The following is a 23546-nucleotide window of genomic DNA, read 5'->3' on the forward strand; positions in this document are numbered from 1 at the left end:
GACCACTCCAGGTGCCCCCAGAGTTAAAGCTGAAACTAGCTAGCACGTCTATTTGGAAACTTTTAAAGTCAACTGCTAACATTATTATAGGTCCCTCAACTTCAAAGCCGAAGGCCACAAATCTCTTGGATGCCACAGATTGACTCCTGGACCCAGATAAAGCAATCACAATAGTTGGATGTTTTTCAGACTGCAAATGATGACCCATTTACAGGTCATAATATGAATTCAGTGGGACATGACCAATGTTAAAACAATGATATAGGATATATAGAAATACCAGCATTATATGTAGTAAGGATAAGTATTGCTTCATGAAACTTTTGTGTTAGATATTTTTGGCATGTGTTTACTTGAATATTATGTAAAATATGAAATATTCTCTAAATTGTCTTTTTTTTAAAAAATGTGTACCAAGAAAGTTGTGAACAAACTCAAGTAGTTGAAAATACACTTCAAAAGGTTGGTATTATTTACTCTTTAAATACCCCTTAGATATCAGAGGTCCTACTCTAGATTCCCGTGTAGGCATGTGCTTCTGGGCATGGTTCTGGCTGAACATGTCCCACTTACATCAGTGGGCAGGACCCTTGGCATCTTAATCTGCAACATCAATCAGGTTTATGGTGACTTCATTGCAGTCGCCAAGGACAATGGGTAGGCACTTGCTTTACACAGGGTGAGGCAAAAGTTGGTTTACAGTTGTGAATACATGAAGTAGTTTATTCTTGCATGATTATTAATTAATGTATTATTTTCCATATGAATAACTGTAAACCTACTTTTGCCCCACCCTGTATTTGAATAACTATAGGACCAATTCTAATAATTTTGCACAAACCAAAGGGAATCTATCTGTTCCAAAGATTCTGAGAGCTCTCTCAACCTCCCAAAACTAAAAACTGCCAGAAACCTCCCAATGGCAGTTCCAGAAAAAAGAAAGAAAAGAAAAAAGAAATTCTGTCTTTATTAGGTACTGGCATCATGTCTGTCTCACAAGTATTCTGTATTCTGAAAATTCCCCCCATAAACCAGATGTTTTCTTATATATCAAATACATTGAAAAGAGTGGCTGAAGCTTTTCTGATGATTGCATTGCCTCCATCTCTGCTTGCAGATGGTGACTTGTATAGAGGGGAAAATCTGTCACAGGCAACCGAGTTCTGTCAGGTGTTTTTAAGAACTCTCTTATTGAAAGGTAGCACTGCCCGGGAGCGATTATTAACTTCAGAAGGCATTTTTATTAGCCAAGTCATCAGTGCGCCAAGATCCTGCATAAGAATTGACAATGGAGTTTGCAGGGATGAATAGTCTGTCTACATGATTCTTTGAATTTAAATTCAGTTTTTCTTAGAAATGTGATTTAAAAAAATTACAGTATTGGCTGCTAATATTAAAATATAAATATATGTATATATACACATATGCATTAAAAACAGTTAAAGAATGTTATATGTAAAAAGGGATGAATGAAAAGCCAGTTGGTTTACCCGAGAGGAAAATGTGCTTAATACTGAGTGGAAACAGCTCAAAGAGGGAGCTCACCAAGGATGGCGGGTAGTTCATTCCCAGAAACTGGAGGAAGGGAATTTGTGATGCCTGTGGCAGAAGTCTCACGGTAGAATGATCTGGAGGCCTATGTCAGGGGTACACAAAGGCACTCTTCTGAGAGAAGCAGAAATAGTGGAGTTTGTGATGAGGGAGCTGGTGAACCGGCAACATAGGAAGTGACTCAGGCTAGTGGGGATGAGTCATATCAAGTTGTGGTTCGGGAACCAAGGAGAGAGCTTGAAAACACCAGGGAGGCCCATCATACATAGGGCAGCCAGCGGGTAATGGGCGTTCTCATTGAGTGTGGCCGTACAACGTGAGATACAACCTGTTGAAAAGCCCCATCTCTTGTTCCAGCAAACACAATAGCCCAATTTTTCCAAAAGACCGCACAACTGACACTTTAATTTTTAAAAATCAGAAAAATGTGAGAAATGTCTGCCTTGTATAATTTGCATTACAAAAATATATTTTATTGATTTCGGAGAGGAAGGAAGAGAGAGAGAGAGCACCATTGATCAGCTGCCTCCTGCACACCCCCCACTGGGGATCAAGCCTGCCACCCCAAGTGCCCTGACCAGGAGTTGAACCATGACCTCCTGGTTCATAGGTCGATGCTCAACCACTGAGCCATGCCGGCCAGGCTATAATTTGCATTTTTTGATGTGTGCCCTCATAAAAAATGAAAGGGAAGTTCCAGAATTAATCACATTTCAGTTTCTTCAACATGTAATGCATAGTGAATAATGGAATGTATTACTAAGCTGTTAAGTATGTCCTTAGACACTGCGGTCCATCCTGTTGTGTTGGAAGCTGAGTGAGGGTGAATGGGGCAGAGGGCAGGGAAACGGCCTTGGAGAACTGCAGGTGTGCAAGAGGCATGATGATACAGAGGTCGGGGCAGCCTTGGGCATCAGACCGTCTGCCTTCACGTCCCAGCTCTGCACGTTTTATCTGGACCTTCCTCTCCACCTGCCATGGAGCAAGCTCACCTGGAGTTGAATTATTTACATTGGTTGACCTGTGCAGGCCCCAAATCTCTATATGGTTTCTCAGATCTCTGCTAGTTCTATCTAAGAAGCATGGAGGTTAAAAATATAAGTTCAGGGCCTCTGCTCAAATAATGACCCTGCCACTTACAACCATGAGACCTTGGGGCAGTTAAGCAACCTCTCTGTGCCTCAGTTTCCTCAATGTGAAAAGGGAATAATGACTACCTACATCATTAGGGTTTTGTGAGTATAGAATTACTCATAAGAACATGCTAAGTCCTCATCAGCTATCATCATTATACTTGAAAGAGGCAGGATAGCACAATGGTTCAAGAAAGGAGTCAGAGCCACGCTGCTTGGATCTAAATCCTGGTTGTGCAACCTTAGGCAAGTCCCATACCTTCTCTGTTGTCTCAGTTTTCTCATTTGTAAAACAGGAATAATAAGAGTACCTATTTCATAGGAACTGAGCAGGAATTAATATGTTTAAGGTTTCTAGAATAGTGCCTGGCATGTAATCCATGTTTTCTGCTGTTATGATTGTGCTTATTTTGCATGTTTTTGTTTGTTTACACCAAGCACTGCCTCACCCAGGCCTTGCCCATCCTAGATACTCATTAAGAGGCTATCAAACACATGAAGGAATGACTACATACAGTCTAATCCAGTGGCTTTCAGTATAGGTATTGGCTCTCCATACACTTGGACTTGTTTGCATCATACAGGACTGCAGATAAAGCGTAGACATTGTCCCCAGTTCGCCCTCCCTTTCTGCCCTCTGGTGCTTGGTGCCGAAAGGGAGAGCCTCTGTGCCATGGGGCCATGACTTCCTGGGGAAGTGTCTCTCCACTTCTCCATGGGTACTAGAGAGTCATCATAGCATTCCGAAGTTTGAAAATCCAAGGAGGATGCACAAATTATAAACACAAATCCAATTATCCTCCGTCCCTTTCTGTGTGAATATTTCTGGTGGAGAGCAGCCACCACTGTCATTTGAACGTTGCTCGTGTGGCACTGCTGGGGAAGTGAGCAGGCCCCCCAGAGCTGGCACGCTCCCCGGCTCACCCAGAGGCCGTCCCTCTGCTGCCTGGGTGGCAGCGGTAGTTTGCCCCTTCATAAACATCAAGACACAAAAATAATGGCATGTTTAGTCTGAGTAATACATTAAGGAAATCAATTAGGCCCACATGCAACTTTCTAAGATTTTAATTACAGTACTTAGGGTACCACACTAGAGCAGTTTGTCAGGAACATAATTTGTTAATGAATAACAACTGACACAGTGTATTAGTTGGGATTGTAATTAGCTCTTGCTAGCCATCTATTGGAACCCTGATCAAAAGCCAGTCAGCGAAAGCAAACGAAATGAGCATAAATGATAACCCCGACAGCTCTCTCTGGGCCGCCTCCTGGATACCAGTGTACCCGGAGGGGCCTGGCCAAGGCCTTGTGCACATTTTCACTCCAGTGTGGTCTGAGGAGCAGCAACTGCCTCACCCAGGAGCTTGTTAGAAATGCAGAATCTCGAGCCCCACCCCAAACCTATTAAATCGGAATCTGCATTTTAAGACTTATAAGCATGTTAAAGTTTGAGAAGCACTGTAGGAATAGAAAGAGCACAGGTTCACAGACAGATTTGACTGTAACTCCTGACATACCCATCACTAGAGATGTGTCCTTGGGCAATTGCTAAATCACTTTGAGCCTCAATGTCCTTATCTGTAAGCTAGATCTGCTAATACCTGTATTAGAGGGTCAGAGTAATGACTAGCAGTAACATGTGTGAGTGCCTGGCACCGAGCAGTTGGACAACGAGACCCTCAGCAAGGCTTCCTGAGGACTGAGCCTGACTACAGTGCCTCTGACCTGGGTCATCTGTGTGATGCCTTTTCTGAAAATCTCTGAGTACCTCCCATCTACCATTCCACAATGAGGTGGGACTAGGAGGAAAAAGATAAAACATTAGAAATAAGTTAAAAGAGTTAGTAGAGAATATATTTTAAAAGATAAATTAGTGAACTTAGCCAAAGAGTATGCTAAAATTAGATTAACTTATTTTTGTTTTTTTAAAGTGGCCAAATGCCCAGATTAGAAAATGTGGTTTGGTCATATCAACACCTGGGAGAGTGCAGGGCCCCAGATTGTTCTGTGTCTTCCCACTGGAGGGCAGAGCCTGAGGCTTCACGTATCCACACACAGTCCTCCCAAGATGGAATTCTTGCAAGAATCTTGAGCGTGAGATCCATAATTGAGGATCAGATATTTTAGGAAACATCCTTGACACAATATGCACAATAGATATGTTCTTGATAGAATATGCAAACTTAAAAATATGCACATTGATGCGATTTCCTCCAAGGAAAATTTCCCTAAGCTTTCTTACCCAGCTCAAGATAGTGCTGGAAGGAGCCCTTACCTAAGCTGATTGTTACACCATATGCTCAGATGCAGGGGATTACCGCTGTGTCATGGCTCATACAGAAAATGAGAATGTTCTTACAGCACATTATAGGTACCTGAAGGAGTTCTGGGGCATCTATGAAAAAAGAGATAGAGTGGGGGAAAAAATCTTTTTTTTTTTTTTTTTTTTTTTGCATCATGTAAGTACAAGGGAAATTAAAATTTGAGAAATATATTAGGTTTGCATACTAGTAAAACACCAAAATAGAGTCAATATTTTAAATGAAAAAATGAGTGTGCTTCTGAAAATGTAACTTATTAAAAAAAAATCAAGCTTGATGCTTGAAATGGCTGTACTCAGTCCTTATCAAAAGGTGTCAATTATGATCTCTTCAAATTTTGGACATTTGCCACCAGTGAGTAACTTTACATTAAACCATATTTAAACCATTGTTTTACAACTGTTCCAAAATTCATACTAGTTGCAGTTATATTTGGAGACTATAGCAGCTCATTCTTTTATTGATAAATTTACTGTTGAAATTTCTTGTGATAATGCAAATGTTTTTCAAATCTAATTGAACTTTTTTCTATCTAGCATTTCAAAACATTAAGGTGACTAATGTGCAAACTGCCGAATATCATTAGAGCAGTCACCATTGAAAGGACACATCCATTACTAACAGGCGGAAATCCCCAATGAGAAGGCCATCACCAGGACCTCAGCCTTCCTGCTGCCCCTCCTCTAACAAAGCCAGGTGGCACCTTAGGCTGTGTCTGCACTGTGCTCCTCCGGAGGACCCATGGGCCACTTGTCCTCGCTGGGCAGTCTGGGCTCCATGTTCAGCTGTCAGCGTGGCTGGCTGTTCAGGTGGATGGGCTTCTCCTTGGCTCTGCCCAGCACGTGGAGCCGAATCAGTGTTCAGTGGTGCTTGTTATACTCCTGCCTGCAGGGACTGTGGGATGTCCCGACAGATTTCGGTCATCTTGGCCACCCTCTGCAGAGCCCGAAATAAGGCTGCTTATGGCCAGAGGTGACCAGTTTGGGATCTCCAGCAGCCCCAAAGGCTTGGGGGTTTGAGGTCTTGTTGCACACCTGTAGCCCATTCTTGGCACGGAACTTGGCCAGTTGGGAAGCTTTGAATTACTCAGTGGCAGGAACCAAGCCATCCTCTTTCTCTTTCACTTCTTGAATCTATGCCTGGTGGGTTCTCTTACCCGTTCCTCTTCCACTTCCTGGTCCAAAGATCGGTTGAAAGATTGGGGTCTTTCTCTCCTATATCAGAGGCGAATTGGCCATCTCCAGTTGGCTTTCATTTCTCCCAGATGACAACCTGACCTTGTCTACTGTCCTCATCCCACAGGAAGATGCCTGGAATACTCAGCACCAGGTTTGGGATCATTGTGGTCTTTTAGTGGTTTGATTTGCTCCACTTCCTCTGGTCATTGTGGGGTGCTGCTTCACCTTGGTCTTTCTTGCACTGCGATGATAACATCCACCCCTGAGTTTGGGGAGCCGGAGGAAGAGATTCAGTGAATAGGAAGCAAGGTGCTTCAGGCCTCCTCTGAATTCTTTATTCTCTTACAGGGGCTTTGCATTGGAGCATCAAGCACTTACATAGCTATTAATAAATTCTGTCATTTCTTTCCTACCTGGTCACTGAAAATTAAACAGGGTGTTATATGGGAGGTTTCTATTAATGCAACAACATACATTCTAAAGGAGATTCTAGGCCATATGCAGAAGTTACAGAGAAGATAAGTTGAAAACCACAGCTCACCAGACCCCAAACCATATCAAGGTTATAATAAGGCGGAGAGAATGGAGAGTTAGGGAAACAATGAGAATTTCTTTGGAGAGGGTGTGGCTGTGCTGGGAGTCCTCCTTCCCTATCTAAGGAGGAAGGTTGAGGGGAGCTTCTCCTTCACCTTGTCAAATGAAGGAGTTTAGGGGAACACACAGACCTGTTGTTGTGTGACACCACACTACTGCCCCAACCAGCATATCAGAGGGTGAAACCTGGGCTATCTAGTTGATGGGACAGCAAAACAAAGGAGAATTGTTTCTGCTTGGGGATTGGCCTTCACTCCTAGTAGAATTATTAAGGTGGAAGAAGTGGCCTCAATAAAAGATAAGCCAAAGTTGTATTTCTGGATTCCCAAGGGCAGAGGAGAAAGTGAGTAATACTAGACCAGCAGGCTTTCATCTGGGTCAAGGTCATGGCCTGTGAGAGCTATCTGTGAACTGCCCCAGAAAACAATGTTAACGCCTTCCCCCCCAAAAAAACAAACAAAACACCTTCCCAACCTGATAGTCAGATAAAATGTTTCTGCTATTTTTACCTTTCCTATCAACTGTGTCCACCTGATCCTGCCTTTCCCCAGTCCTGAGGGCATCAAAGACTGACCTTGACAAGCTACCACACTCCTTCCCCCTTCCTCCAGCCCCTGCCCTCCTGGGGAAGAAAAGGAAAGTCTTGTCTTCAAAGGAGTTGGCAGCTTTGATTATTATTACGGGAGACTGGACTTTTTAATCACTGGATTGATACTATTTGCAGCTTAACATGGCCATCAGACTTTTGATCAGAAGAGTGGTCAGAAAATCATGAGATTGCCTGAGTTTTATCTCACTGAATGCAGTTTGAAGGGAAAGTGGGAGACACAAATAAAATTGCAATCTGATTGCATTCCTCAAGTCCTGGTTTTTTATGGTGCTGCCTGCCGTTTCTTAATATCTACTCCCTGGGCAGGGAGCTCTGTAGGGATAGAGGGAGCATTGGAGCAAGCCTCACACATACCTTCAATGTAGAGACACAGCATGTCAGGCTTGACAGGAAGCTTTAAGTCATCCATTCCACATGTCAGCTATTTTGAGCCCCTCTGCCACACCCCTGTCCAATGCTCACCCCACTTGAGTTTGAACATCTACATAAATAAGAGGATGCATATCTTCTCAAGACAATTTCCCCCATTTTAGAACAGCACTTTTGAGTTTGGTTTCCTTTTCAGTTTGATGTAGTCCCACTTGTTTGTTTTTGCTTTTTTGTTGCCTTCGGTCTTGGAATCAAATCTAAAAAAAATATTGCCAAAATCAATGTCAAGGAACTCTTACCGTATGTTTCTTTGAGGAGTTTTATGGTATCAGATCTTAGATTTAAGTCTTTAATCCACTTCAAATTAACTTTTGTGAGTGGTGTAAAATAGGGTCCCAATTTCATTCTTCTTCAAATGATTATCTAGTTTTCCCAATGCCATTTATTGAAGAGACTATCCTTTCCCCATTGAATATTCTTGGCTCCATTGTCAAATGTTAGTTGATCGTATGTATGAAGGTTTATTTCTGGGCTCTGAACCTGTTTCATTGTTCTGTGTGTCTATTTGTATGCCAGTACCATACTGTTTTGGTTACTATATCTTTGTAATATAGTTTGAAATCAGGAAGCGTGATGTGGAAGCTTGAGAGATACTGATTTCCGAGTCCTGATGTATTCTTCCTTGGATGATGCCTATTTACTCAAGCCTCTGGGAACCTTCTCTGGCTCCCCAAACTTCTGCCATTCATATTGTTGCTCCCATCACGCTGTATGGGATTTTTTTCTATACGTCCGTGAGCACCCTGAAGGCAGGATTGTCTTATCTTGTTCATTGTTAAATCCATAACACCAAGTTTAGTACTTGAAGAGTAACAGGTGCCAATATATTAATTCCCTTCCCATCACTGTATAATTCATAATCCTCACGGGGTGGGCTTCGGCTATTCCCCTTCAGTCTTATCAGGAGAACACTGGTTCTTTTAACAGATCGATTACTCTTTCTTTGCTACAAGCCTCCTTCCTAGGTTTTTCTTTCCCATTCTAAAAACACTTCGATTTTTAAAATTGTACTGAAAAGAGGAAGAAAATGACTTTTCAAGGTCAGGTAGTTGGGCTGATGGGTCAACTGGGAAAGAAATAGATGAATTCTAATCTATTGTCTGAAACTGTCCATAAAAATCAAACCGTTCTATTTCTGATATTTTCACCTCATTCAGTGGCATTGTTTTCTTTGGAGGAATAGGACATTCATTATTCAGACTCTGGGCAGAGGAATGAAATGGCCTGGATCTAGAGATAAGGGGCAATGTACTACTGGCCAGCCGCTGTCCTTGCCACCTAACAAGCATTGGTTTAAATGAAAGCAGCATAAGCCCATTGCTGCCTCTGCTCCAAAAAAGAACTATTTATTTTGAGCCATAGTTTTGACTGTCTTTAATGCTGTTTTTGAAAAATGTTGTGCACTTTCATCTCTGTGCTTCTCCCCTCCTTCCCACCCAGGCTCTGCCTGAGGAGCCTTGTGACCACTCATTAGGTCATTTCAATAGCCTCCCTCCTGGTTCCCTTGACTTGGGGTTCTCCCTCCATCCTTTTCAGTTCAACCCCCACACCACAGGCTTTCTAAAGTTCAGGTCTGGCGTCCATGTCAAAAGCCCCCAGGGCTCACTGAACAAGCCTGAGCCTGTGAGGGTGGCCCTAAAGGCTCTCTGCCTATTGTTCTTTCCTGTTGCCTTCTTTCTGCTCCAGCCAGTTTCACCAACAGCCGCTTCCTGAACATTCCCTCCCTTTCTCTAGAGCATGCTGTTTCCTCCCTTGGAATGTGCCTTCACTCACTTTCTGCATGTTCTCTCCTCATCTTCTCCCCTCTCTTTAACTCTCCCCAGTAGCCTTTCTGTATCTTTTTTTCCTCCCCTGAAAACCTTGGCACTTGCAGTTCTCTCTTGAATGCATGATCTCTGCATGGCTGTTTCCTCCTTCAGGGCCCAAGTGAAGGTCAAATGTCACCCTCCTCCATTTGTTATAAGATTTGGTGTATGTGAGACCTCTTATTTATTTACTCAAACTTTCATTGAGTCTTATTATTGTGAACTTGGCACTCTGCTGGGTATGAAGGCTACCCAAATGTATAGGACCAAGCTGTTCTCATGGGCCTCAGCTGAGTAAGAGCCGGAAAAGTAATTTCAAAGACCTCAGGATATTTATGGTACAATGCTGGAAAGAGCTGTAATGGAAGTCTTGTGGGAGCACAGAGAAGGACATAACTATTAATAACTATGCCTGGGGGAATCAAGGAAGGTTTTAGAGAGTAACTGACTTTACCTGGATAATTACAGTGGAGAATCCTTATTTTAGAGTGAATGAAATTGAACTAAATTATACTGTTCTATTTCAGACCTAGGATTTATCTGTGTTTGGTAAATATTTAAACATGAGGAATTCTAGATTTTCATACACAGTTTTAATGGGCATTAAATATAATCAGAGTAGATTTCCCTACTTTTTTATTTATAAGGATTTTAGCACTTCTTATTTAGCTGACTTTACAACAGAGATTGATGGGGCAAGTAATATCAGGAGAGAGACTAAGTTGGTGGGGCGCTAGCTTTTCTTTCCTTTTTTTTTTTTTCCTGCAGAAAGCTTTATTGTTTCATTTGATCCAGTGCATGGGAGAGAGCTTCAGGGTGGTTAAAGAATGGCTAGTAGTTTTGGGAAGAGGCTCAGGTAAAAGCCAGACACTAGGGGATATAGAGGGGCCTCTCAAAGGCCTCTGGGCTCCAAAGGCTCCTAGTCATGCTTGAGGGTGAGCCTTTCGAAGAGATACTCGCCCAGCCCAGCCGGCATGGCTCAATGGTTGAGCATCGGATACCTACAAACCAGGAGGTCAACAGTTCGATTCCCAGTCAGGGTACATACCTGGGTTGTGGGCTCTATCCCCAGTGTGGGGTGTGCAGGAGGCAGCCAATCAATGATTCTCTCTCATTATTGCTATCTCTCTCTCTCTCTCTCCCTCTCCTTCCTCTCTGAAATCAATAAAAATATTTTAAAAAGAGAGAGATACTTGCCTAGCCCAGCCTGGGGTCAGGCCAGCCTGTGGATATTAGTCAGGTGGTCGTCCATTTTCTTGATGAGTTTCACCTCCTCACCTAGGAAGTGGTTCTCCAGGAAGTTACAGAGATGAGGGTCTGTGCAGGTAGAACCCAGGGCCTGCAGCTCCAAAAGGGCCTGGATCAGGTTCCTCTCCAAGGCCAGGGCGGCTTCCATGGCATCCTGAGCTTTGCCTACTCATCTGGGGAGGCTTCAGCACGTCCTGGAAGAGAATGCGGCCACCGCACTGGTTTTGCAACTTTAAGAGATGCTCAGTGCCCTAGCGCTTCTTCTCCAACAACTCGCAGAAACAGCAGCCCATGCCCTCGAGAGCCACATCTCATGGTTGAAATAGAAGCCCAGAGAGAGGCAGGTGTGTGAGGCCCGCAGATGCTGGTTGGCCAGGTGGTTGACTGCAGCCTCCACCTCGGTGGAATAATTCTGACAGATTTGAGAGCTCATGGTTGTTTGGCAACAAGGAGTTAAGGTAGAAAAAACCCCGGTGTGTTGGCTGGTCTCGGAGGTGGTTGTGAAGGGGGTGACTGGATAAGACGCAGGAGAGTGGCCGGAGGCTTGGAAGAAGGGGTGTCCCTGGGTCTGTTCCGTCCAAACACTGTTGAAGCAGGAGACAGATCTGGGACCGCCGAAGGCACTGCCGGGGCTCTAGTTTTTCTAGTTGAAATGAGGCGAGTGGAAGCTCATAGTCACGCAGCTGACCTGGTTTTTTTTATTCCTGAAATAAACTTGATTAAGTAGATCCCTTATCCCTCAGATAGGTGGGCACATTCCTAATTGTCCTTTGCATATCTCAGGAAGGTAGGTGCTTCTCTCCCCCCTCCCCCAACTTTATTGAGATATAATTGACAAATAACATTGGGTGAGCTTAAGGTATACAATGTGATGATTTGATACACATATGTATTGCAAAATGATTACCACAGTAAGGTCACTTAACATATCCATCACTCACACAATTACATTTTTTGTGTGAGTGGTGAGAACATGTAAGATCTCTCTTAGCAACTTTGAAGCATATAATGCAGTATTGTTAATTATCATCACCATGCTGTACATTAGATCCCCAGAATTTACTCATAACTAGAAGATTGTGCCCTTTGACCAACATCTTCCCATTTCAACCATCCCCCAGCCCTTGGCAACCATCACTTTGCTCTCTGATTCTCTTAATACGACTCTTTTTTTATTCCACATATAAGTATATCATGCAGTATTTGTCTTTTTCTGCCTGACTTATTTCACTTAGTACAAGGTCCACCCATGTTTTGCAAATGACAGAATTTTTTTTCTTTTTTTTTTAAGGCTCTCCCACCTGTTTTTTATTTTATTTATTTTTTTGTTAGTCCTCATCAGAGGATATTTTTTCCATTGATTTTTAGAGAGAGTGGAAGGTAGGAAGAGAGGGAGGTAGAGAGAAAGAAGCATTGATGTGAGAGAAACCCATCGATTGGTTGCCTCCTGCATGTGTGGATCAAACCTACAACTGAGCACCTTGTCTGGGAATCAAACTGTCGACCCTTTGGTGCACAGGCTGTCGCTCTAACCACTGAGCACACCAGGCATGTCAGGATTTTATTTTTTATAGCTGAATAATATTTGTATCACATTTTCTTTATCCATTCACCTGTTGATGGACACTCAGGTTATTTCCATGTCTTGGCTATGATGAATAATGCTGCAGTGAACATGGGAGTACAGATATGTCTTCAAAACAGTGACTTCATTTCCTTTGTAGAGGTAGAAGGAAAGAGAAAATGTCTGAACTCAAGATTTCCATTCTTTAATTATCACAACCACATGGTTTTATTTTTCTCTTATACTTTCCCTTCCTATTAATCATCAGAATTTGCAATTATGTATTAATTTGGGGTTATTTGTTGACTATCCATGTCTCTGCTATACTGAAAATGCCATAAAGGAGGAAATTTCTGTGGTCTACTGTTGTCTTTCCATATTGAGCATCTGGCATATAATTGGTACTCAAAATATATTTATTCAACAAATGAATGACTGAATAATCCTGATAATTTGAGTAAAAGCTTTAAAAAATAATGGGAAGAGCCCTAGCTGGTTTGGCTTCAGTGGATAGAGTGTTGGCCTTTGGACTGAAAGGTCCCAGGTTTGATTATGGTCAAGGGCACATGCCTGGGTTGTGGGCTCGATCCCCAGTAAGGGGCGAGCAGGAGGCAGCTGATCAATGATTCTCATTGATGTTTTAATCTCTCTCCCTCTCCCTTCCTCTCTGAAATCAATAAAAATACATTAAAAAAATAATGGGAAGATTCATATAAATTAAAGGATAATTGCAGTTATAAAGACACCTCCTCAGGGTGCATATCAACCTGTTGTAGTTCATAGAAATATTTCAGTTGGGTGTGAATCCCAGGTCCCTAACTGTTCTGATACTTTCTTCTGAAGGGATAATTTAAATTGGACTCCTGAGGCAGTAGGTACTCAAAAGTATAGATAATAGAAATATCTTTCATTTGCTCACTTAGCAAGTATTCTTTGCTTCTCATAGAAAGGGGAAAATGTTAGTAATTTCTCTATAGAACAGAATATATTAAATTTGTTGAATATATTTAAGCAGAATATTCTTTAGGATAAATTTTAATAAGTGGGTAAAGTTGGTATAATTTGGGAATAGGTCATTGAACAAGTAGTTCAAATTTGGTGAACAGATCATTGAGCAAATGGGCTTCTTTTTACTCTTCTGGGTATCAAGCTCCACCTGTCTTGGTTGGAGAGGCTTACGAATGTCTTTGTTACTGAAAAAGGGGACTGATTCGCCCAGACGGTTTGGATGGTGCTCAGAAGTTGTCCGGCAGGTCTGCCCCTTTGGTTTCCTATCCTAGTGTTATGAACTGACTTGACGTAGTCTAATTATGCACAAATCTCAGGCTCATTGTGGTAGAAAATGATAGCTGAACAGTATTGGTACCTTTTAAGTAGAGATCACCATGAACGAACTTATAGTCAGAGTTAGGTTCCTTGGTGTGGTAGGCAGATGCCTCCCAAGATTCCTGCCCCCTTGTGGACATATCCCTTGTAATCTACCCCCAATCTAAGTGGGATCAACGAATAGATTGGAATATTACTCCTATGATTAGGTTAGTAAGGCCAAGTCTTCGTCCTTTTAAAATCTCCCCAAGTAATTCTAATGTGCAGTCAAGGTTGAGAACCAGAACAGTGGTTCTCAAAGTGTATTTCCAGGCCCAGGAGCATCTGGGAACCTGTTAATAATGCAAATTCTCAGGCTCCACCTCAGCCCTCCTGAATCAGAAACCCTGGCGGTGGGGCCCAGTGATCTGCATTTTAAGGACCCTCCAGGGGATTCTGATGTCCTATGGAGTTTGAGATCCTGTGCTGTGGGCATCTGCCCTCTACCACACAAGCCTCTCTGGTAGTGGGGTGGGGAGGAGGGAGGAGGGAGGAAAAGGAGAGGCCTCTCTTTGGGGGGTTCTCTTCCCCACCGGCAGTGGCATTGCTTCTGAGTTTCAGCCTGCCTCTTCGAGTATCGAATGTACATGTGCACACTGTCACACTTATCAGGCATGTTTTTCAGCAAACAGTAGCATCAGACAATTTTGGTTTACACATTGTTTTAAATAAAACAGAGGAATTTACTAGCTTCATTTTCACTGCATTTCTTTTTTTTATTATTTAATAGCACTGAAAGGGATATTAACATGATAAAGCAAATTTAAAAGATACCCATTGTTGTGGCCTCACCCAGGTGATTTGCCTCTTCAGAAGGATCAGCTTCTTTTTGTTGAATATTCATGCTTTCCAATGATTAAAGGTGGGTGAGGGCAACTGGTCTCCTTTCTCAAAACCTCACTTCTGGGTTATGTGTTACAATGCAAGCAAGTCCTGAACCAAATTCAGCCACATTAACAACAAAATAACAAACAAACAGACAAACAGACAAACAAAGCCCAACACAATAACAGAAAACAGACACAAAGACTGTGGATCTGTTTTGAAGTGCAGACCCTTTGCTCTTGGGGTTCTCCAACCCAGAAGGCTCACTTGGAGGCAAAAATGCCACAGGGTCCTGATCATTGGTTAAACTTCTCTGGCATCCTGGCATTTTGGGTGCTGGACTTTCCAAGGCATCGTAGGGTATTTATCAACCCTGGACCTGGGTGCTGAAATCTGCTACCATCCTCCCTCAACCACTATCCCCATTTTCAAACCTCTGATAGGGCTGATAGGATTAAATGAAATTCTTCACCTCAAGTATTAATCCAAAGGTGTTAGGTTGCTGGTTTTGATACCAGATTTTTAAAAATATTCTCTTAATTCAAATCAGAGTGGTTCCGCAATAGCTCACATTTCACCAGTGAATCATTATTGCTAATACCCTTTGTGCTAATTAACAAGATCAATCTGCAGCTTCAGGTAGTGGTTATTTAAGGCAAGCACTTGTCACGGTGCTTGTGCTGGCACTGGCGTAGAGTAGGGGCTCCTGATTAGGGTCTTTCAAATGCTAACCAGCCACCTCTGGAATGTGTATTCCTGATTAGGGCACTTCACATATTAATGAACCATTTCTAGGGAATATTTTAATTTACACTTCATATTTCTCACTATCTATGCTGAAGCAAGTTCATGTAAATTACAGATGAGGTACTGTACTTGGAAGGGAAACTCATGGTGGGTGTGGAAATAGCACGTGTCCGGTGGGTGATCAGCAGTGTGTGTAAGAAGGCCTTGGGAAATGCATTGCCTCTGACCCGGGATGTTGTGACCAGCTGCCCTGGTTTGCCAGAACAGAGGGGTTTCCCGGGATGTGGGTCTTTCAGTGCAAAAACCAGAACAGCCCAGGGCAAAGTGGGACTGTGGATCCCCGGACCAGTGGCTCTGTCTTAAGGTAACGAGCCAGGAAAGGTTACTTCTAATACTTTTAATAGGTGTTACTTGTGAAAGTGCAAATTTGGATGCAATTTGAAAAGTTAGCAATAGAGAATGTGTTGAATAAATGTTGGTATATCCATCAGATGGAATAGTTAAAAAAAAAACACCACCTCACACTCTCTATATTAGCTCAGGCTGCTGTGACAAAACACCACGGGTTGGGTGCTTAGACAATAGAAATTTATTTTGTGGCAGTTCTGGAGGCTAGAAGTCCCAGAACAAGATCTGGCAGGGTCGACTTCTGGTGAGGTTTCTCTTCCTGGGTTGCAGAGAGCCGCCTTCTTGCTGTGTCCTCAGGTGGCGGAGTGAGCAGCAAGCCAACCCTCTGGTATCTCTTCTTATAAGGGCACTAATCCCATTGGATTAGCACCCCACTTTATGACCTCATTTAACCTTAATTACTTCCTTCCCCCACACGCTGTCACACTCGGGGTTAGGGCCTCAACATATGAATGTTGTGGGGACAGAATTCAGTCCATAGCATTCTCAAAGACCACTTGTGAAAAAGAAGAAATGTTCATAATATCTTATTGATTGAAGTAACAAAACAGTGTGTATGGTATGATTAAGACAGTGTCTTAAAAAATAAGTATATATGTCTATAGGAAGACTATTAAAGTAGAAATTAAGGTGATTTTAAGTTTTTTTATGCTTTCTATAGTTTTCTGTATTCTTTTTTTGTATTCCAAACGTTTAAAAGGTTAACATGCAATACTTTTTAATAAGAAAATTGTAGCTTAAAAATATATGCTCTGGTTAGGTTGCTGCCAGACCAGGGGGAAATGGGTATGATGCCTATTAGAGACTAAAATGGGGCCTAGGTTGGTGGTAACTGGAAAAGAACAAATGAGGAGGGAATCTGTAACGTTTTTGTAAACCTGAGTTGAATATTTCCTGTATAATTTGGCAAATTGAATCTTACCATTTATGAGGATGAGTTAAGCGCCTAGTATCAGGAACTGACCACTGTGGCTGAAATCCCAATCCTTCAGCTTGCTAGCTGTCTGTCCTCAGCAAGTTTCTCCCAGCCTTCATTGTATGTAGGACAGAAATAACAGTGGTGCCTACCCACTGGCTTATTGTGAGGTTACAGAGGTTAGAGTAAGTTACTACATTAAAGGCCTTTAGGAACATGCCTGCCAAGTAGAAATCTATTCAGTAAATCAGCTATTGTTATTATCTTTCTTATAAAAATTCCTGGCTTTGCGTGGTTGGGTGTGGCTCGGTGGTTGAGCATCGATCTATGAATCAGGAGGTCATGGTTCGATTCCTGGTCAGGGCACATGCCCAGGTTGCAGGCTTGGTCCCCAGTGTGGGGTGTGCAGGAGGCAGTGATCAATGATTCTCATCATTGATGTTTCTATCTCTCTCCCTCTCCCTTTCTCTCTGAAATAAATAAAAATATATTAAATAAACAAACAAAAAATTCCTGGCTTTGCATCTTAGGCAATGCTTAAACATTCTTTTTGTATTTGGCTTTGGACAACATTCTTTGTTTTCTTGAGAGGGTTTGTTAATTATTGTTACACTTGTGAGACTTGGTAAACAAAAGCATAGGACACCCAGGTAAATTTGAATGCCAGATAAGCAACACATAACTTTTTAGTCTAAGCATCCTATATAATAAAAGGCTAATATGCAAATTGTCCCCTTGGGAATTTGACAGACCAGGAGTTTGACTGCTCGCTATGCTATGATGTGTGCTGATCACCAGGGGGTGGCGCAGAACGAAGGAAGGCCCCGGCCAGCAGCCGGGGGAAGGAAGGCCCAAATCAGCCCTGATTGCCAGCTAGGCCTAGGGACCCTACCCGTGCACGAATTTCATGTACAGGGCCTCTAGTGTTCAGATATTGCCTGGGACATACACTAAATAATTATCTCAAATTCAAATTTAACTTGTATTCTTGTTCTGTTTTCTCTCTGGCAATTCTAATTATTAGAGATAATTAGAACATCATTGAAAAGAAATCCAGTCCTGGAGGGTGTGGCTCAACTGGTTGAGCCTCATCCCGTCCAATTCGATTCCTGGTCCAGGCACATACCAAGGTTGCAGGTTTGATCACTGGTTGGGGTGTATGTGGGAGGAAGCTGATCAATGTTTCTCCCTCACATCAATGTTTCTCTCTCTCCCTCTCCCTTCCTCTCTCTAAAATCAATAAAAGCATGTCATAAACAAACAAACAAAAAAGAAATCCAATGACAAAGCTCTCTTAATCAGGTCCATCTAAGCCAGGCCCACCCCTGAAAACCTCCTGCTGCTGGCATTGCCTTTATAGTGAGGAGTGTGTGAAATAGCCTCTGTGTAGGTCTTAGCTTGGCAAGTAGCACATGGTACATGCACAATAAATCAGGCAGGAGAGCCTGCCCTTTACTTGATTTTGGGGAAATGACATAATTGCTTTAAGCTTCTGTGTCCTCAAATGCAAAATGGGGCCAATAATAAGAAGACCTGTTTCATTGTGAGAATTAAGGAAAATGAGAGAATTCCTAGCCAGTGGGAAGCATGTTTCTGGGGTGGATGTGAGGGTGGATTTCAGAGGACGAGCAGGGAGGAACAGATGAACAGAAAGGTTCATCTGATGGCTGCCACAGTCTGTCTTCATGATGTTTCTTGCCTGGAGAATGGTCTCCACTTTACTTCCCCACTCAACTCTGGCATGAGCACGTTAATTGGTGGAACTTAACTTGGGTGGCAAGCCCTAGCTGCAAGTGAGCTTTGGATTATAATGTCTGTTTGCAGCCACTGTGAATGGGAATGGGTGCTGAGTGAGTTTGATGCTGCTCAGTCCAACAAAATGTTATGAAGGTGAAGGTTGCTGCATTGAGAGGGAGTTATGCAATTCCCGGTCTCTAGGATGCAGCATTTGCCTCGGTGCTTCTTGGGTACTCTTTGTGTTTGAGACCTAGCCTTGATTCTTTTCTTCCTCTGCCTTCTCTCCTTTCTCCCTCCCTAGGGACCAGTCTCAATCTGACCCCCATTCTAGGTTCTGAGACTTGGTTATGTGTTGTCAGACTTCTCAGGATTGCGAGTCTAAATTTCTAAGCATCGCCTCTCCTGGTGTTACCTACAGGTTGCACTTTTTCTTGTCCCCTGGAGCCCATCTGCTCTGGGCTCCCTGCCTCTGACATCCCGGTGAGTCTTGCTCAATTTGGCATGCCCATGGTTTTTCCCATCTTGCTATGGTTAAGGATTATGAAAGAGAAAAAGTCCTCATGGACCAAACCAAGGCCACAGAAATTTAAAGCCACAAAGCATGAGCTGTGGCCAGCATGCTCCTGGGGATGGGAGTGAGATGAGCATCTCAGCTCCGGAGGCCCACTGTCAGCCAATTACTTTGCATATTAAACTGATCCTGAACTCTTTTTTTTAAATTGTCTAAAGTTTTACATATGTTTCCTTTTCCCTGGTTGACATCCCCCTCCCCAAGCCATTCCTACCCTGGGCAAGCCCCCACTGCCCCAGTGTCTGTGTCCATTGGTTATGCTAATAGGCATGCATACAAGTCCTTTGGTTGCTTTCTAAACCCCCCCCCCCCCCCGCCCCCCTACCATTTGTCTCTGGATCTATTCTTGTTCATCAAATTATGTTGATCTGCTCCTGAACTCTTACGGACCAGCAGCCACAGCATTTGTTAAAATCACAATGCATCCCTTCTGCCAAAGATAGAGCTGTAATTTCCCCCTCTTCTCAAAATGAGTATTTCACATGGTTCTGAAAAAATTTAACTATTAGTTGTACCATCACCTCTCATTAGCCACTGGCAAACACAAGAGATAATAAAGCTTACTGACGGGAAGACATGAATAAGCACCAGATTCTAAATCTCCTGGGGCAGTGACCCTGATGAGTCACTGAGTAGTCACCATAATGTCATCTTGCAGGTTGTTGTACACATGCCACAGAGAACATAGTAAGTGGGTCTGGGCTGTAAGAGAGTCTTAATGATTAATTTTCCACATGCTTCTGAAAATACCATTTTTTGACAAACAATACACATCGACTCTTTTTCTTATTAGCAAAACCATCAAGAAAATCCACTCTTCTTTCCATCTCACTAATGACTCCCTCTAACTTTATGGATATCCAGGGATTGGTCTTCTTTTAAAATTATATCTAAATCCCCAGGGAAGTTAGAACACAGTTATTTGCTCTCCTTATGTATTTGATTTCAATTGTTAGCAATTGCTTTTTAATCATTTTATTCCATGGTGTCATCATGGGGGAGATAATTGTTATGCCTTTTATTTACAGAGTAAATGCTGATGCAGGGTTAAATGGCATGCCCCAGACCTCTGCAAGGGGGCGTCTAGATTGGAACTCAGCCTTCAGATTCTCAGCATGTCTTTAATAGAAAGGCAGGAGTCGGAAAACCACGGCTCTGACTGGCAAAAACTGATCAGGAGAATGGACCCCTGCCTCTGAGCAACACCATCGCCTCTCTAAGACTTAGTTTCCTGATCTGTAAAATGGGCTTGTCATGGGACATTGATGTGAGGATCCAATAAAATAGTGGATATAGAAAGGTTTGGAGGTTGCAGGAAGGAGAGGCCCCTTCTCCCTGTCCCCTTGTCCTGTAGGATGGGTGTCTGGCTGCTCTCTGAGCAGGTTTAGTAGAGGGGTTTGGTCTTACTCTTTTTCCAGAAGGGTCACTGTCTGTGGGTGTCTGCTGCTGGGCACACAGTTGGCCACAATGAGGATGCTGCTGCTCTTCTCCATCTGGCTCAGACACCACAGCACTCAGCTTTTTTCAAAACAAAGGCATATTGGTGCCCAGTGAACATTCAAGCAGGTGTTTACTGCAGGGGCCTCTGGTGATCACTTCAAAATCTTACAGACCATGGGGCAGGGGTAGGTGGGTTTGGGAAGCAGGTCTCAGCCTAGCTGCATCCCCTCTCAGTCCCTATCACAGAAGGGCTGCGGCCTCGCTGCTTGGAAGGCAGTGGGTAAGGATAGAGGGTGTGCTCACCTGGAGGCTGTCCAGCTTGTGGACCTCCCCAGATCACTGCTCCCTCCCTCTGCTTCCAGCAGCCCTCTCCTCTGACTCCCTCCTATTGCAGTGCTCCCCTCGTTTCCCTCTTCATGCCACTGCTTCCCAAAGAAACCACTGGTCCCTTCTCAACCTCTACTGATGTCCGGCAGGTTGTGCATGGTCCTGAGAAATTTTAGTAACTAGTTTATGCCATCACCCCTAATTGGCCACTGCAACACAGTTGGGGTAATGAATGTCAGTGGCCAGGTTCCCCCAGAGCTTATATGGCACCTTTGTTCAAATCAGAAAAAGGAGCCCTCCTATGAGCAGGTGCCCTGCTTGGGACTGGGAAGTCCCTTTCTCTCAGAGGTGCAGTGCTGACAGGACACGTGGTTTGGCCTGCACAGAGCAGGCTGTATCTCAGTACCTTCTCCAGTTACCCCTCAGCCAGGGCTTTGTGCAGTGTGAGCTGGACAACCACACACGAGGGCCTATCAGTGTCTTTATGCTCATGTGCAGCTGGGGCTGGGGAGGAGGGTGTCTTTGTCAGCGCCGGGGCCTCTCCTTGCCCCTTGCATCACACAAGAGGGGAAATGAGCTCAGATTGTATTAATGAGGGAGTAGTGGGGTGAATTGTGACTCCCCTTCCCCAAAAAGATAATGTCCAGTTCCTAATCCCTGGAAGCAGTGAATGTGACCTCATTTGGAAAAAGGGTCGTCGATATGCAATTATAACGTAAGGATCTGGAGATGAGATCATCCCAGATTACCTGGGTGAGCCCTAAGTGCAACCATAGCTGTCCTTAGAGGAGAAAGCATGGGAAGATTACCAAGAAGAAGAAGACGTGTGAAGAAACACAAGGAAGAAGGCCATGCGAGGATGGAGGCAGAAATCGGGGTCGTGCAGCGTCAGTCAAGGAGCACCAAATGACACCCACAGCCACCAAGGCTGGCACAGGCGAGGAGCAGTCCCCCCGGAACCTCCAGGGGTGCAGTTCTGCCGACAGCTTCATTTCCAACTTCTCGCCTCCAGAACTGGGAGAAAACAAATTCTATTGTGTTAAGCCACCTAGACTGTGGTCACTTGTTACAACAGCCCGAGGAGACTAACACAGGGCCAAGGGTGGGGACTGAAGAGGGGGCTGGCCAGGGGTTCCCTCTCCCAGTTACAGCTGGTCCTCTGCGGCTTCTAAAACCAAGCACATTTTATCCTGCGGGTGGTCCTTAGCTTTATAAGAGAAATTATTTCCCCTCTTAACACAATTCTTTTGAGAACTGACACACACTAAGCATAACTTCTTGCCCCTCTCAATTTTATACAAGAAGGTAGTATTTCTCCTATCTACAGGCTCTCCTATGAACTCACACCACAGCTTTGTTTTGCTAAGAGTGTTTTTCAGTCCCTGGCCCAAGTTATATCCAAACTACCTCCCTTTAACTTGCCCTTGGCAGTAAGAGAGAGGAGATGGAAACTCAACCTCCCTTTGACAGTTTTAAGCACCCCTCCAGGCATTATTAATCTCTGTACCATCCAACTCAGGAAGTGGCATGTGGCAGATGGTCAGGAAATGTTTGTTAACCAGAGTGACCAACCATCCCGCTTTTCCCGGGACAGCAAGATTTTTTGAGACATCAGGCTTTCAGTGTTAAAACCGGAACTGTCCTGGGCAACCCAGAAGGGACAGTTGGTCACCCTCGTCGACTGAACAAATAAATCACCCTGGTCCCATTGTTCTTGGAGCAAGTCACCCAATATAAAGTTATTTAGTCCTAGTCCCCACTCCACCTCATTCCAGGGTTTTCAAGCCTCCCTGGGTCCTTCTTCCCGGGAATCCTTCTCCTCAGGCTAGAACCCCTACCTGGCCATCAGCTCCGACCGGGTCCTGGATGATGTCTGCTTAATGCTCCCATGTGTAGTTCCAACACCCCTGTCTTGACTATTTTGTTCTCTGAATTCTTTCCTAGCTGGTTTTTCTCCTCATGCTCCTGAAATGTTGACCCTCTCCAGGATTCTGTCCTTGGTCCATTCCCAAATAGGTCATGGATGACCTCAAGAAATGGAATTAAAACAAAAAGACATACCACCTTGAATGCTATTACCAACTCCGTTTTGCATCCAACATTCCATCTGTCAACAAACTCTGCTGATTCCCTCTTCTGAATAAATATTAAATCAGTTCCCTTCTCTCCATCCCCATGGTGGCTGCCATATGCCAGAACCTTATCATTCCTTGTCTGTTACTTAGATTTCCCATTTCCAATCTTAACCTTTCCAGTGTATCCTTTTATAGCTTCACAGTAATTGCTCTAACATGCAAATATTACTACATCTCTTCCTTGCTGAAAATCTGACAAAGGCTCCCTGAGCTCTCCAGGATTAAGTTACAACTTTCTTAAACTGGCACATGACCTGCCCTTGTCCAACAGTTTGGCTTCATCTGTCCCCTTTAGCCCCTCTCAGACCCCACAGTCCTGTCTCAGTGAACCAAACCTGCTCCACCTATAACCAGACCCTTGGACCTATGAACTTGTGACTCCAAATGGGTCCTGTATTTGTTAGACCTGAGGATTGTTGCTCCTGGCCTGACTACAAGGTTACCTGCATCCTGGTGCTTAACTGTGTCACCTCCACCCTGAGCGAAGCTCCCGCGCAGGGCTCTGCTGGACACCCGCAGACCATGATTCTGGATGTTGCCGAGCTCGCAGCGCAGGCCACGGGCCTGTTTGTGCCTCTCCTTGCTAATGAGTGAGAGTCTGTGTGCAGAGTTCTGACACTTGCTTTCATTATAACACACGGA

The 23546-nt window shown here is 43.7% G+C and overlaps 1 protein-coding gene across 6 annotated transcripts in view; it reads left to right on the forward strand.

Moving 5' to 3' along the window:
- The window catches only part of LOC307110611 (U3 small nucleolar RNA-associated protein 14 homolog A-like), a 173114-nt gene that overhangs the window by 35294 nt on the left and 114274 nt on the right, over positions 1 to 23546 (forward strand). The window lies entirely within an intron of this gene.

The sequence above is a fragment of the Cnephaeus nilssonii genome (genome assembly GCF_951640355.1).
Source record: "Cnephaeus nilssonii genome assembly, chromosome: 14".
NCBI classification, from domain to species: Eukaryota; Metazoa; Chordata; class Mammalia; order Chiroptera; family Vespertilionidae; genus Cnephaeus; species Cnephaeus nilssonii.